Source organism: Eptatretus burgeri, chromosome 11 (assembly GCF_056783735.1).
Source record: "Eptatretus burgeri isolate ZD-2024b chromosome 11, Ebu_testis_v1, whole genome shotgun sequence".
NCBI classification, from domain to species: Eukaryota; Metazoa; Chordata; class Myxini; order Myxiniformes; family Myxinidae; genus Eptatretus; species Eptatretus burgeri.
In genome coordinates, this window is record NC_140971.1 from 31,276,830 (window position 1) to 31,291,669 (window position 14,840).

The window sequence follows — 14,840 nt, forward strand, 5'->3', positions numbered from 1 at the left end:
CTCCTGCAGTTGGGTTACTTCTTATTTGGATGTTGGTGGCAGGATTTGCACTCTGGCCACCGTAAAACCCTTCATTCCGCAAAACATACGAAAAGCACAAAAAAATCTGAAAACCCACTCCATGGTAATACCTCCTGTGCAGCTGCCCGTCAAAAGGCAGCTTACGGATGATGGGATTGGGGAAAAGCCTTCGGGACCCCCAATCTTTGATCATAGGAGGAAAACTACTGGGTAACCTTCCCGGGTCAGATTGCGGTAGTGTGTGTTGGGTGGTGCTGTGATGTCGTCCACAAGATGGCAGTCTCCTTGGGTTAACCTGAGGCGGTCCCTTTGGGTGGGTGCCTGGAATGTCCTATCCCTAAGAGAAGATGATCACTGTCTCTGTTATCATCTCAGCTCAAGTGTTTGGACTTCGGTATTGCAGCACTCACTGAGGTTCAGAGACCGGATTGCAGTGAGATCATGGTGGGTAGTTACACTGACGCGATTGTTCTGGGCCCGTTGCTCAAAGCATCGTTAAATTTAATGATCGATTAGGCTTAATCGATCATTAAATTCCTTAACGATAGATTAGCAAATGACAGAATTTAACAGTGTTGCTCAAAGGTTAAGAGGGAATTAATCGATCGTTAAAGTTAACGATAGGTTTAACCGATCGTTAGGCTATGCATTCTCCATTTCAGTCTTTTGTGATGCAGTCCTAAATGAATTGACCAATTGTGAAGGTGAAATAGATACAAACAATCACATTTGATAATGATGGAAAAAGAAAATTATTTGCAATAATTATATTGAATCACGAGTATGACTGGCATGGCGGAAAAAGAATGATACTCCTTTGAAGTAGAATTTGGATTGTTGTTCATCCCTTTATTGTGAGGACACTCCGTTTGCTAGTTATTCAATGAAATATGGAATAAGCATGTTTTAATTCCCTATCAGTATCCCTCATGAAAATAATTTAGATGTTAACAACAAAATATCTGAAAACGAAGTTTGCTGCATTTCATTAACATGGAATGACTGAGTACTGCCTCTGAAATCTAAGGGAGAGCTTTTATTGCTGTCTAGATCCCATCATATTGACAACACACAAATCTTCAAATTGCCTCAATTTTATGCTTATTTCTATCAAGTTAAAGATCAAATATATTCATTTTCAGCTCTTCAGACATCTGCAAAATTTTATAGATATGGCATATATGACATACTTAGGAACACAATAAATATGTGCTGATAAGTGTACATATGCACCTGCACACTGCAATGATGAAAGAACAATAAAGGCAGGCAATCATATTAGTAATCCATCCATCCATCCATTCATTGGGACCATACTCTGTGCAGAGCATTGGTGCTGCTTTAGGAGTCTCGTTGGCTATTGGCGCAATCCTGGATGGGTCACCACTCCTACACAGGATACCAGCAAGCTGGCACTCATTATGACAGGCCGAGTTAACCCCACCTGGTATTAATTAAACAGAAAAAGCAGGGTTTGAACTCAGGACCCTAGGATCCCAAGCCCACCACTCGAGCCATTAAGCCAACACCAGGCATTTTTATGAGTAATCCTTCATCAAAATATATCTCCAGTTGTGTTAATGCCCATGAAACTGTTTCATCTCCCAAAATACTTCACGATTATGTCCTTATTATGTAGGACCCCAGTTGTGTCAGTTAAACATCCATAACAGAGATGAGCCTGGAAGTTCAATACAGTTGATATGATATTTCATAAATAAGTCCAAGGATTATCAAGGAGTTAATAATTAGAAGGAATTGGGAAGTGAAAATTGCTGTAAAAGACGATGTAGAAAATGTTTATTTCAATTGTAGAGGTAAAAAAAGGCTAAAATTCACACCATTTCATTATAATGTACTTGTTCATGATATTAGACGACAGACTTGCTGATCATCTCTCATAGTTCAGAACTTTTTTAGTCTCAGCTCCACCTCACATGCATTTCCTTTCGTTGAAGTACAGCCGCAAGCACAGATTAACATCTCTCAAACAGATCACATCTGAAGTCACCCCAAAACCATGGTACATAGTACAAAAAGACAAATGAGAAATGTTCCATGAACGAGATACTCACAATAGACCGATAAAAGCCAAAGTATTCTAATTCTCAATCCATAACTATATATAATTATCTTGTTAGGAAGGAAATAGTTTTCTTACTAATCATATATATCTACATATCGAAAAGGATTTTAAAACTTCATCAAGTCAGACTATTGTGTATCTTGTTCGTAGATCTTTTTGAAAGCCCCTCATAGTCTGATCATTTTATGTTCTGAAATGGATGTGATAAAATGCATGCTTTATATATTGAAGGTGACAAATCACAGCAGAGATGAAGGGGGTTTTTTTCAGGCCATTTTGCTTTAAAATCCAATGCCATGGTCACCAGTTTGATTCCATATTCATCAATGTATCATGTGATAAATCAGATGAAGGGATGATGCTTTAGACAATCATAGAATGAGTGTTTATCTGAAGCACCATCATCCAGACAGCTGTCCATTTGGGTAATGCAGCAGTCATGATCACACACGTGGGTATCTGTTTCGATCATCTCTGTCTCAATAAGCTTTTGTCATGTGATAAAATGTGGAGCTTTCTTCAATGACATTCAGGATCAACCTGAACATTCCAGGTCAAAACCTTCCTGGTGTAATGTTGTTTTTTATTGCTTTTGAATCAGTTATGTTCGAGAAACTGGAAAAAGCTCGTTTTGGACAATAGCCAGACTTTGCTGATTATTGGGCTTTTGTGTCTAGTCTTGGAATGTCAATCATTCATTTGAGGACAAAGTTCTGAAAAATAATGTCATAAATTTTGTTTTTTTAAACATACTTTGCTATTCATCAATCAGAAATTGAAGGGGATTTGAAAGAATTCAATAGCTTGGTTTTACTGTCTATGTTGATTTCAATGATAATTTCACTGTCTATGCTTCAAAATAGTTTTGAAACAAAATTATTTTGAAGTGTAGACATTGAAAAAATGTCTATGCTGCAAAATATTTACCGTGCAGGACTCAGCATTCAGCTACTCACAAATTGCAGTGTGTATATATATATATATATATATATATATATATATATATATATATATATATATATATATATATATATATATATATATATACTAGTAAAGGTGCCCGTCTTCGACGGGCGTCACTGGCAACAGATGGTAAAAGACAGATAGCATGAATATTTTTTTAAACAATATATTATATCATTTTTATCCATTGATTATCATTCAGGTTTTCCCTTTCGACTGTCCCGCAGTAGCTCTACTTCGATGACATTACCACATAGTTTAGTGACTACACAACGTGTACCATTTGTGAGTTCCAGATGATTCATAGAGCGCATTAAAATTACAGGGCACCCTACTTTAAAGTGATCCAAAAGGCCAGATCAGTTTCGTCTACATATTCATATCTTGTAGATTTTAGCTGGCTGGATCAGTTTCGTCTACATATTCATATGTTGTAGAATTTAGCTGATTCTGAAACTGTTAACAGCATGTCGATCGGATGGTTCTGTGATTTTCTACGGTAGTAAACAGAAGTATGACTTAAGCCTGTACACCACTATGCGGAGACCCGAGATTTTTATGTGCACGTGCTCAATCCCGCACCCACCCGGAAAAGACCCAAGTACACTGTCAGTACTCACCTCCACACTAAAACGATGATCATGATTTTGGGTTTAACCATAACTGATCGGGCGATACTTTGTTGGCAGTTGGTCCGGCTGGGCAGCGGGTATCGGTCGATGAAAATTTCAAAACGGCAACCATGTATAAAAAAAGCAAAGAAATACTTTGTACTTAATCAGAAAGTCATGGTTTTGTGAAGAAACTACGGCACATGGAAAGTGCAAATTAGTCAGGTATGAACTCAACTGTTTTCTCCCCAAATGGAGCATGATTCTATGAGCCGAACTCATCTTAGTGGTCCTCTAAAAAATGGGAAACATTTTTATTTCTTTTTTGTGCAATAATTCCTCCCATTTTGCAAATGGAGTTTTTCTTAACTGTTTAACTATCATAATCATCAAAACGAATTTTGAGGGGCCTCTTAAGGAAGACAATAATATCATTACTATATATGTCAAAGCTTGTTTCATTTCATGCAGTAACAAAAATCTGATGGTGGAACAAAAAAAGGGGCGTGCCAAAATATTATTAATATATATATATATATATATATATATATATATATATATATATATATATTGTTATGGATTTCAGAATCAGATCTGACAAATGCTTAGAAACGTTTAGGTCCTCTGACAGTTATTTCCCTAAATGCATGTCCAGGTTAGACCTATCCCCATGTCTGGTGGGATTCTCACTTAAATGCGTTGAGAAGGGTAAAGAATAGATTCCCTCTCTTATGGGATGGCCTTTTTCTCTTTCCCACAGACACATTCATGCACATGAGATAGCCGTTAGCCCAACGGAGGCTCACCCACATACCCACCTTTTTCCATCGACGTTGACACCGACCTCTTTCCATCGAAGTTTGACACCCCGTTCAGCAGCTCTATGGACGCTGACTCTTTTTCATATCGGGCTGAATATTGAGGTGATACTTGTTGTTGACATTTTATGAGTGCTTCACATTTTTGCTTGGTAATTCTGACAAATGGCTGCTTTCTGCCGTTCGTCCAGCACCACAAACATGTCATCGTGGGCCAGGAATAAACGTGAGATGGGGGAGTTGTCATGTGCAACGATGTGCCAATAAGCAAGGTGGATTTGGCTGGTCTGCTTGAGGCTCCGCTCAGCCTGGCCGCCTATAAAGAGGACGAGAGGACTGTTTGTTTTCATTCAGTTGGCGATAGCTGGTTGTGGTTGCGATAGCTTTGAGAGTTTTGCGACAGTTTGTGTCAGTTGGTGACAGCTGAGTGACGGCCTTTTTCAGCCGGTAAGTTCCAGTCAGACGGTGCTCCAGTCAGTTCCAGTCAGACGATTGGTGAGCTGGCGACAGTTGAGTTTGTGAGAGTTGGTGACGGCCTTGCAGCCTTTCAGCTTCTCACAGCTCCGAACATCTGTCCATTGGTTGTGGCTCCTAGTGGCAACTGACAGTGGGTGATGTTTGGACTGTTTATGCTGGTTCTGCTCGAGACCTGCACTTGGCGTACCTGATTCTTGACGTCCCTGTTTCCTGGGGGTGATGACATGGTGTCGATTGGCGTTCAAGCCTGTTTGTGAGTGGGTGCATGGCAAGGCAGGGTGCTGGCAACGGTTCAAGGCATGCTCACATTTCGGGACCTTTTATTTGACGTACGACGACTTCTATTTGGTGAGCGAGACTGGATTTCTCTTCCCCCACTGAATGATCTGCTGGGTACCCTTGTCTCATGTTTAATTGGTGGGCAAGGCATAGTGATAAGCATCTGCTCTTTGTCTCTTCTTCTATCAATGCCCGATTAATTTTTAGCTCGCCTGTTCTTAGAACAGAGAGCTATAGCGATACCCCGGCGTCAGCGTGAGCGTGAAAATGTTAAAGTTTTTGGTGCAAGTTATTTCCTTTCTAATGTTTTTATCCACCACACTATTTTTTACTGATTACAATATACAAATACATATATTGCTTTAAAATTATTTGGATCAGACCACTGCAATGCTTTATAAAAAATATTATTAGACTAGTCTTTTAAAAACGATAAATGTATAAACAGGCGAGCATTGGGTGGCTTTGACACCAACTCTCTGGTTTATTTGCTTGTGATTATTTTGATTGATTTGAATTTACTTGTTTTCACCACAAGGAAATCAAAAGTTTTTTTTTTCCTTCTTAATACATTTCTTGTTGACGTTCCAACCTGTACGTGCTTGTCCTTTCCTTCCATTGATTCAGCATTGTCCGAACCTAGATAGACTGGGAGGTAATTACCAAACTAATTGACCTGTATTAGTCGGCATGCACCAGTGGTAAAACGCTCGGCCGCCCTAATTAAGATCTAATCAAGATAACATTGCTGCTTTTCCGAAGGCACGCTCCCCATTCAGGAAGCCACATGACCTCCAGTTAAACGGCAAAATTAGACGGTGGACACTGGAACTCGTGGTTAACTGATTGGTGTTCTTTATTCTCAAGCAACCCAGCGTATCACGAAGTTAATTATGAGCGGTGGTCCCAGGTTCGGCTTTTCCGAGGAGAAACGGGAATTAACCCCCTCATAATACTGTTGCGGGCTGGGGTCCGGTGGCGAGAACGACCACTAGGTGGGGGAAGTTACGTCATCTCCCACCAGACTCCCGGAATTGTAGGCTGTCGCTCACGGATAATTCCGTGATGCGGCGGGTCGCTTAACCGACCGCGGACGCCAATACCTCAACCGCGTAGCGTAGCGTCTTCCTGCCAGGTGTAATCAGTTTCCCTAATTAACCATGTGGTTTCGACTACCGGGGAACCACGCCCTCAGTACGCCTTGCCCGAACCGGATCACTCTACCAACTATGGGAGAGTACCAACTATCAACTCCGGATCGGATGCAGCCGAGCGGAACTGCCAAGGACATACCGGCTAGAATGAACAGATCATCGGGGATAAAGACCCAGCTAAACTCAGATCCGAACCATGCTGGACCAATGAAGGAAAAGACAAAAACTAACTGGGAACATTTCTACCATCATTTATTTTAATGAAGGCGAGGAAAGTCATGTGGCACAGGAACAAGTTTATTGGTGTGTTATGCAGGGGAAAGGAGAGAGGGAGATGTATGTAGTGTGACAATTTTTACAGCAACTTACGAAAGCAGACACAGAGCAGACTCAACGTGAAAATAATAAAAGCAAGAATTCCAATAATCAAAGAACTTATACAGTTTACTTATAAGACAGGTGCCACACACTCAGACACACACTCAGACAAAATAAACCCAATTAAAAGAAAAGGGGACCTTTTGCATCCAGGAAGGGAGGGAGCTGAGGTCACAGTTCTCGGTACCTGAGAGTTTCGGGGGAAGGGATGCTCCATGGTGCGGCACCTGACAAAGGTTGAGTTGTTCAGCCACAACCGTACGTGTGGAGTTCATGTCCGTGAAGGAGCTTGAGTGGAGAGCGCAGGCCGCTGAGGCGAGATGTGGGTAGAGACTTAGCAACAACGCCAACGAACCCACCGAACTCTGACCACCAAAGAACCAACGACCTTCCTTCTTTCTTACTCAAGACCATTCCACCAACTCAACCACTCAACCCTACTCTGAGGATCGCTTCATACTTTATGGATCTCCCTGGGCGGGGAGGGGCCTTGGCGAAGCTGACGTCATTGTCCGTCCCGATTGGACAGGGCCTTCATGGGGTCCGCCCTTTCTGGACAGGGTTTCGGCCAGGCCGGCAAGCCTGCCCACTCCACGCGTGTCTGGACCCTCCCAAGAAGGAACTACTGCAAGATTTTGCCTCTAAAAACGAGTCTCTGGTTAGGCGAGTAGGCGGTGAAGCACTTGTCCAGCCCAAACGAGAGTAGCAAGCGAGAGGAAGGTACTGCGACTCCAACAACAGGGGAAATAAAATAAAAGGGGAGAAAATTATTTATTGATCTAACTAAAAAAACATCACAACGCACCCCTTTGCTTTCCTACTACACACAAGGGAGGAATCTATCTGCACATATACTAATGGCATAACTAACTTCGGAACAACTGTATGTTTATATGCATACAGTTCCAAGAACCGTAACAATACACTTGGTACCCATGGCCGTTACAATATATATATATATATATATATATATATATATATATATATATATATATATATATATATATATATATATATATACATATATATTACATTATCTCACATTTATCACAGATTCCCGTTTTTGTGTTGGAGCTCCCGATGCTTATATTACGTTTGGAGTTTAGACTAAATTGGAATGCATTTTTGAGATGAACATGCAGAAAATATGACTGATAAGAGGATTCTAACCAATTAGAAACTTAGACTTTATACATTTATGAACCATTTGGGGATTTTTGCTGGAATGGAAAGTTAAGGGTTTTTCATCCTGTATGTGGTGAAAAGAGTAGCGAAAGGTCAGTAAATAGAGAAATAATTGATTTTCTGCCTTGGTTTGAAAGTTAGTTAATGAGAGAGCACAACACGTGGCCTGATGATGTTACAAATAACTTAAAGCTGATGCTCCAGATATTCGTGTGCATATATGCAAGCTAGCGATGCAAGCAAATGTTGGGATGGAATTCAACATTCTTAAGAATTTTCAATTTGACACACAAATGTAACATTAAAGCCCCTCAAATGAGTTTCTCTTGAAGCATCAACAAATACCAGTGTATTTTTTTTATGCAAGATTTAGGCTCATGGTAGAGCAAGGTAATAGAAGGTAAAATGCAATGAAAGTGGAGCAGTGTGACAAGTTTTTAAGCAGTTCATTGCAGTAGAGACGAGGTGAGAAGAAGGTAGGATCATCAAGTCAGGTGATAATCCGAAATAGGAATGAACTAGGTGATAATAGCAGGTGGTGCACTGCCTGCTTGAAGCTTTGAAGGGAAGGGTGAGATTGAACAGCCTCAAGAATGTGATTCACCAAACATAAAAAAAGAGGATATTGATATTGATATATATATATATATATATATATATATATATATATATATATATATATATATATTGTTGTGGTTGATGAAATTCGCAAACCACCATTCAGGTCCCTTAGGTGAGATATCTCTGTAAGTATATGTGTAGTTAGTCCAAACCCGTTGTTTAGAGGGAATAAATGTCATTCATTTGGGCTGCGACCCCTCGAGATAGCCGTTTTTCTTTTACTATCTTTATTTTGGACCAGCCGCCATTACTACCATCACAACCACCACCAACCACGTCTCAACAGCCATCACACAACAACCACCAGCCGCAACGCCGCTTCACAACAACAGCCACGACCCTTGCCGTCACATCTCGCTCTCGCAACCATCGCATCACCGCCATTTCCGCGCCGCTTGTGGACGCCAATCCTGGACTCGTGCAGGGCGCGCACCGAGCAGCGGGTGCAAAGGCGCCGGCCTTTCCGAGAAATCGGATCAAAAACGACTCACGCCCACTTCTGTTCCGTCCTATCAGTGAGCATGGGGCGATTTGGCCCCTCCTCCAGGTGCGTCGGAGTAATATCGCTATATGCAGATTCATGGATCAAAAAGCATTCACGCCCACTTTTCCTCTGTCCAATGGGGAGCCAGCCGGAGGTGAAGGGTCAGAGGTAAAGGGTCGAAGGTGAAGGAGCGAAGCCCCGGGGGGCTATAAAGGGCCGCGTTCGCTCGCCAAACAGTCAGTTCGGAGTTGAGTTGGGAAGAGCGAGTCAAAAGAGGAGTCGGAGAAGGCAGTTGGACGGAGCTGTGGAGAGTTGGAGAGGTGGCGGCGGCGAAGGCAGTCGAGGGGGTGCTCGTGTCAGAGTCGGGGAGCTGCGGAGAGGAGAGGCCGGCAACGCGACCGAGGTCGTGGTGGAGACGCTCGTCGCGGGACCCGAGCCAGGGAGATTCCTCCTTCCCCCGAGCATCAACAACCCCCTCCTGTTTCCCCCCGCGCTGAGATAGTGCGAGAAGGGGGCCCCGTTTCCACCCCCTACCAGACACTGTCTGCGAGGCCCGCGGAGTCGGGGCGCCACCGCCATTTTGCAGCTCATCACCAGACGGGTAGGCTCGACGCGGTCTCGGCCCCAGGCCCGTCTGCCCCCCTCATAGTGGAGGGTGGTCCCTTTTTCTTTTGCTTTGAGTATATGTGTTGTCGGCGCCGTCTGTGAAGTAAAACTGTATAAGTGTTGCCGTGTGCTCGGTAGTCGGTTAGCTCTGCATTGTGTTTTGCTTTTACATTTGCTTTTTGTGCATTATTGTGTGTTTCTTCTTCTTTTACATTTGCTTTTGGTGTATAATTGTATATGTGTGCTTTCCGTTTGCCGCGAAATAAATGTGCTCTATGTTGAACTGTTTCTCCCGTTTCGCTTCGTCTTTTCCTTTATTGAATCTCCATCTTACTTCACGTAAAGGGTTGGTCGTGGGCTAAAACGCCCGATAATTAATCGAACCGTCCAGGTTGACGATAACACCGCTCGGTTATCCCGATAGTACGGAACGGGTCGCTTAAAGTGGCCCGTGTCCGAAGTCGACCTGCGGCGAGGTGCGATCGCCCGGTCTCCCCTCCGTGTGGGTACTTAGGTAGGTCGAATTTGGCGAGCAACCCTATCCCACGCGGGGGGCCGATTGGCACGATCGTGGTGAGACCGAAAGGTCCACCCGTGACTAGTTCCCGGCGTTAGTCCGAGAGGGTCACGACGGGATTGTCCGTCCGGTGGGCGACGTGCCGCGATTCGAGTTACGTGGCCGTTCGCACGCCGGCGGGCGCGAATCCGCAACAAAATATATATATATATATATATATATATATATATATATATATATATATATATATATATATATCGATAAATATATAAATATATATATATATATATATATATATATTTATATATATATACATATATAGATATATAGATATATAGATATATAGATATATAGATATATATATATATATATATATATATATATATATATATATATATATATATATATATATATATATATATATATATATATATATATATATATATATATATATATATATATATATATATATATATATATATATATATATATATATATATATATACATTACACGAGCAAATACCACACGTCACTTCGCTGACAGTAATACTAAAAGGGGGGAGAGAAAAAGAGGGGTGTGTTAGAGAGGGAGAGAGAGAAAGAGAGGGGGGAGAGAAAGAGAGGGGTGGGTTAGAGAGGGGGAGAGAGAGAAAGAGAGGGTGGGTTCAAGAGCGGGGGGGGGAGAGAAAGAGAGGGGTGGGTTCGAAAGAGAGTGGGAGGGGTGAGAGAGAGAGGGGGAGGGGTGAGAGAGAGAGGGGGGTGAGAGGCACTACCGGATTTAGCGGTGGCCAGGTGGGGCCATGGCCCCGCCCCCCCCCACATTTCGGGGCCCCCCACAATTTCGATGACATTTTGAAAATCCCTTGAAAATGTGCTTCTAAAGTTTTATTGTCGGTGAATGAAGATTGTGAACTCTTTGTAAGTATATCTTTTCAAAATTGTCTGTCATTGTGAGAGTCCTTTTCAAGCTTTGGCTTTTTCAAGCCGTTTCTTCCACGGTCCACAGAACGGCTCCAACATGGTCAAAAATTCCTGGGGCAAGCCTCGGGCTTTGGGGGCCCGCATTCGGATCTTTTTTTGGATCGATCATCGATGCTTCAGATGGTGGAGCGTGACCAACTAACTACGGCACTGCCCGCCAGAGCCCAGCAAGCACAGACGGAATACAGAGGTCCAGCCAGAGGAGAGGTGAAAAGGTGAAAGTCGACGTGGTAAAACTCGGCCAGGCCAGCACAGCACACGGCCGGCAGGGGTAGTATTGTACACACTGAAACTGCGGCTGGCAGTGAATGCTGTCAGTACCCTGCTTACTGGCACGCACAGCACAGCAACACGGTGTGACTTTCTATGTTCCAGGTGTGTGAAACATGCTTGTTCGAAAGTCTTTGCTGTTTCACCATATGTATGAACGTTTGGTGGTACTCTTGTGCCCATTAAAGTTTCATGCAATTTCTGAATACCATGTCGGTGTAGTGCAAGCCTGTAATTCTTACTTTCTTGGCGTTTTCCCACCGGATATGGTGATATCCCACCGGATATGGTAACAGCTTCCGGTTTCTTGTCGGTTGGTGCAAGTGAACCGTCGCCATTTTGTCTTTGCTCGCTGAGCGAGACTTTCGTTATTCGTGCTATTATATTAATAAACATTGTGTAGAAAGGGAGCTTCGGTGTCTCGTCTCATCCAAAACGTTTGTAGAGAACATTGTACTTTACGGTACTTCTACATATCGACGGTCCCCTGTGCCAGTGCGCATGCGCAGCCTGAGCCGGAGCCAGGGATGTTGTGGGTGTTTCAACCTGTTCAATACTTGTTTGATTATTGTCGTTCCACGCTAATAAAGTGGTCGAACAAATTGAACTCTGTTCTTATTTATAATCAAACAACTTGATGCAGTCGAGTAAGGATCGTCGGTGCTGAGGAGGACACGACTGGGTGAAAACGGACCACGAGAACGTCGACAGTGAGTTTGGATTTCTCGGGTCCTGTACCCAATCTTCGCCCCCAGGACACTGTACACACGTGTGCATCACCGAAAATAGAACGTTTACTCCAGAATAACTGTTCCTATGGCGCCGGTGGAAGCAGAGTGCCCGAACGAGGGTTGTCACTATATGGCTACACACACAGAGGCGGCAGTGGTGGCGGCCATGTTGAGTATACACGCCACTGTGCACGTCGCCGCCCCCAGGGCGGCGAGCTCGAATGCCAAGATGGATAAACTCAAGCGTCCCTCCATAGCACTGGCCGGAACGGGCGAGGCCTGGTCGTACTTCATAACAGGTACTAAGCTTGGCGGACCTGACATAGTCACGCAGCTACTGGAGTGCTGTGAGGAGGAGCTGAGAAAGGACCTCACTCGCGCGGCGGGTAGGAGCCTCGTGGGCAGCGATGAAGAAGACGTCCTCGCCGCCATGAAGGCGCTCGCCGTCCGGACGGAGAACACGATGGTAGCTCGAGTGGCCCTGTCTAACATGCGGCAGGGACACGAGGAGCCCGTCCGGTCGTTCCACGCCCGCATCAAGGGGCAGGCGGACACGTGCAAGTATGAAATGAAGTGCGCCAAGGCGGGGTGCGATCAGGTCAACGACTTCACGGAAGAGATATTGCGCAACGTGGTTGCCCGTGGCATCGCGGACCAAGCAATACAACTTGACCTACTCAGTGAGAAGAACCAGGACATGCCATTAAAGGACATGATAGAGTATATCAAGGCCAAAGAGTCTGGAAAACGCTCGGCATCGCGCCTGCTTGACACTCAGAGCACGGACGCGATCAGTAGTTCGTATCGGCGGGGAAAGCGACAGGACGTCTGCGCCAGAGTAGGAGCCAGGCCGGAAAAACGGAAGGCCAAGCCCGAAGGAGTATGCATCTACTGCGGCGAGGTGGGCCACGGCAAAACGCCTCAATGGCGCGCCAGACGCGCCGAGTGCCCAGGATACGGTAAAAAGTGCCGGAAGTGTGGCCGCCAGAATCACCTCGACAAGGCGTGCCTGGGCGGCCGATCGGCAAGACCCCCATTAAGGAGACCGACGGGATGTACGACGAGCAGACGGCAGCCTTCGTCGAGCTATGCACGGTCACCATGCCCAGCACAGAGGACGAAATGCGCGCGCTTTCCCTCGCTCACCACCTGTACGATGATATGTGCGATAAGTGGATGAAACGCATATCCGACCCGCAGCCATACGTCAACCTCACTCTCACCAACAAGCGCGAGGATTACAAAGCGCTGGGTTTTAACCTCCTGAAACACACCCGCGCGGTAACCCTACCCGCTATGGCAGACACGGGGTGCCAGAGCTGCCTGATCGGCATTAAAGTCGTCCAACAAATGGGCCTGAGTACCGAGGACCTCATACCTGTATCCATGACCATGAAGGCCGCAAACAACAGAGGAATTCGTATCCTCGGAGCCGTGGTAGTCAGATTCGCCGGTAACAGTGACGACGCTCAGAGATTGGAGACGCGCCAAATCGCGTTCGTGACGGACTCTTCAGACCGCATATTCCTCTCCCGCGTGGCCTGCATGGACCTGGGAATGATCTCGGACAGATTCCCGACACTCGGAGAGGTGAATCTGACGACCTCGGAATTGTGCGACTGCCCGCGACGCGCGGAGCCGCCGACCAAGCCGACCGCACTCCCCATGCCGGCGACCGAGGCCAACAGAGAGGCACTACAGTCACATTTACTCAGGATGTATGCTCAGAGCACATTCAACACGTGCCCACACCAGCCACTACCCAGAATGACCGGCCCGCCACTACGTCTTATGCTCAGTGAGAACGCGACACCGGTTGCCCATCACACTCCCATCTCCGTGGCCATACATTGGCAAGATGAGGTAAAAGCAGGCCTCGACCAGGACGTTCGGCTCGGCATGTTGGAGGAAGTACCCGTCGGCACGCCGGTGACATGGTGTCACCGCATGGTAATTTGCGCGAAAAAGAATGGCAAGCCGCGACGCACCGTCGACTTTCAGGCCTTGAACAAGCATGCGTTCCGCGAGACCCACCACACCCAATCCCCGTTCCACCAGGCGAGACGCGTACCTAACGGGAAGCGCAAGACAGTATTCGACGCATGGAACGGTTACCATAGCGTCCGCCGACACGAGGACGACCGCCACAAGACGACCTTCATCACTCCATGGGGGCGCTACCGGTACCTATCTGCCCCACAAGGGTATATGGCATCGGGGGACGGTTACTCACGACGATACGATGAGATCGTCGCGGACATTGGTAACAAGACCAAGTGCGTAGATGACACGCTACTATGGTCAGACACGATTGAGGGGAGCTACTTCCAGGCGGTCCAATGGCTGGATATATGCGGCCGGAATGGAATCATCCTCAACCCGGAGAAGTTTGTCTTCAGCGCACCCACGGTGGACTTCGCGGGCTTCACCATCACCATGACCGACGTGCGACCGTGCAGCCGCTACCTGGAAGCAATCCACGATTTCCCACAACCGCATAACATCACCGACGTCAGATCGTGGTTCGGGCTTGTCAACCAGGTGGCATACGCCTTTAGTATGGCCGAACGAATGCAGCCATTCCGGAAGCTCCTGAAAAGTGGAGAACGCTTCCAGTGGTCCATGGAGTTAGAGGACATATTCCGTGAGTCGAAAGAC

At 45.5% G+C, this 14,840-nt stretch overlaps 1 protein-coding gene across 10 annotated transcripts in view; it reads left to right on the forward strand.

Moving 5' to 3' along the window:
- Nucleotides 1–14,840, forward strand: part of LOC147016769 (uncharacterized) — a 452,599-nt gene that overhangs the window by 342,865 nt on the left and 94,894 nt on the right. Inside the window, exon 1 of one of the 10 annotated variants that reach the window (XR_015049177.1) lies at nucleotides 11,778–12,161. The exons of the other annotated variants lie outside the window; for them this stretch is intronic. The gene's annotated coding sequence lies outside the window, so the exon portion shown is untranslated. Of the gene's footprint in view, nucleotides 1–11,777; nucleotides 12,162–14,840 lie in introns of those variants that run through there. 10 annotated transcript variants of the gene reach the window in all.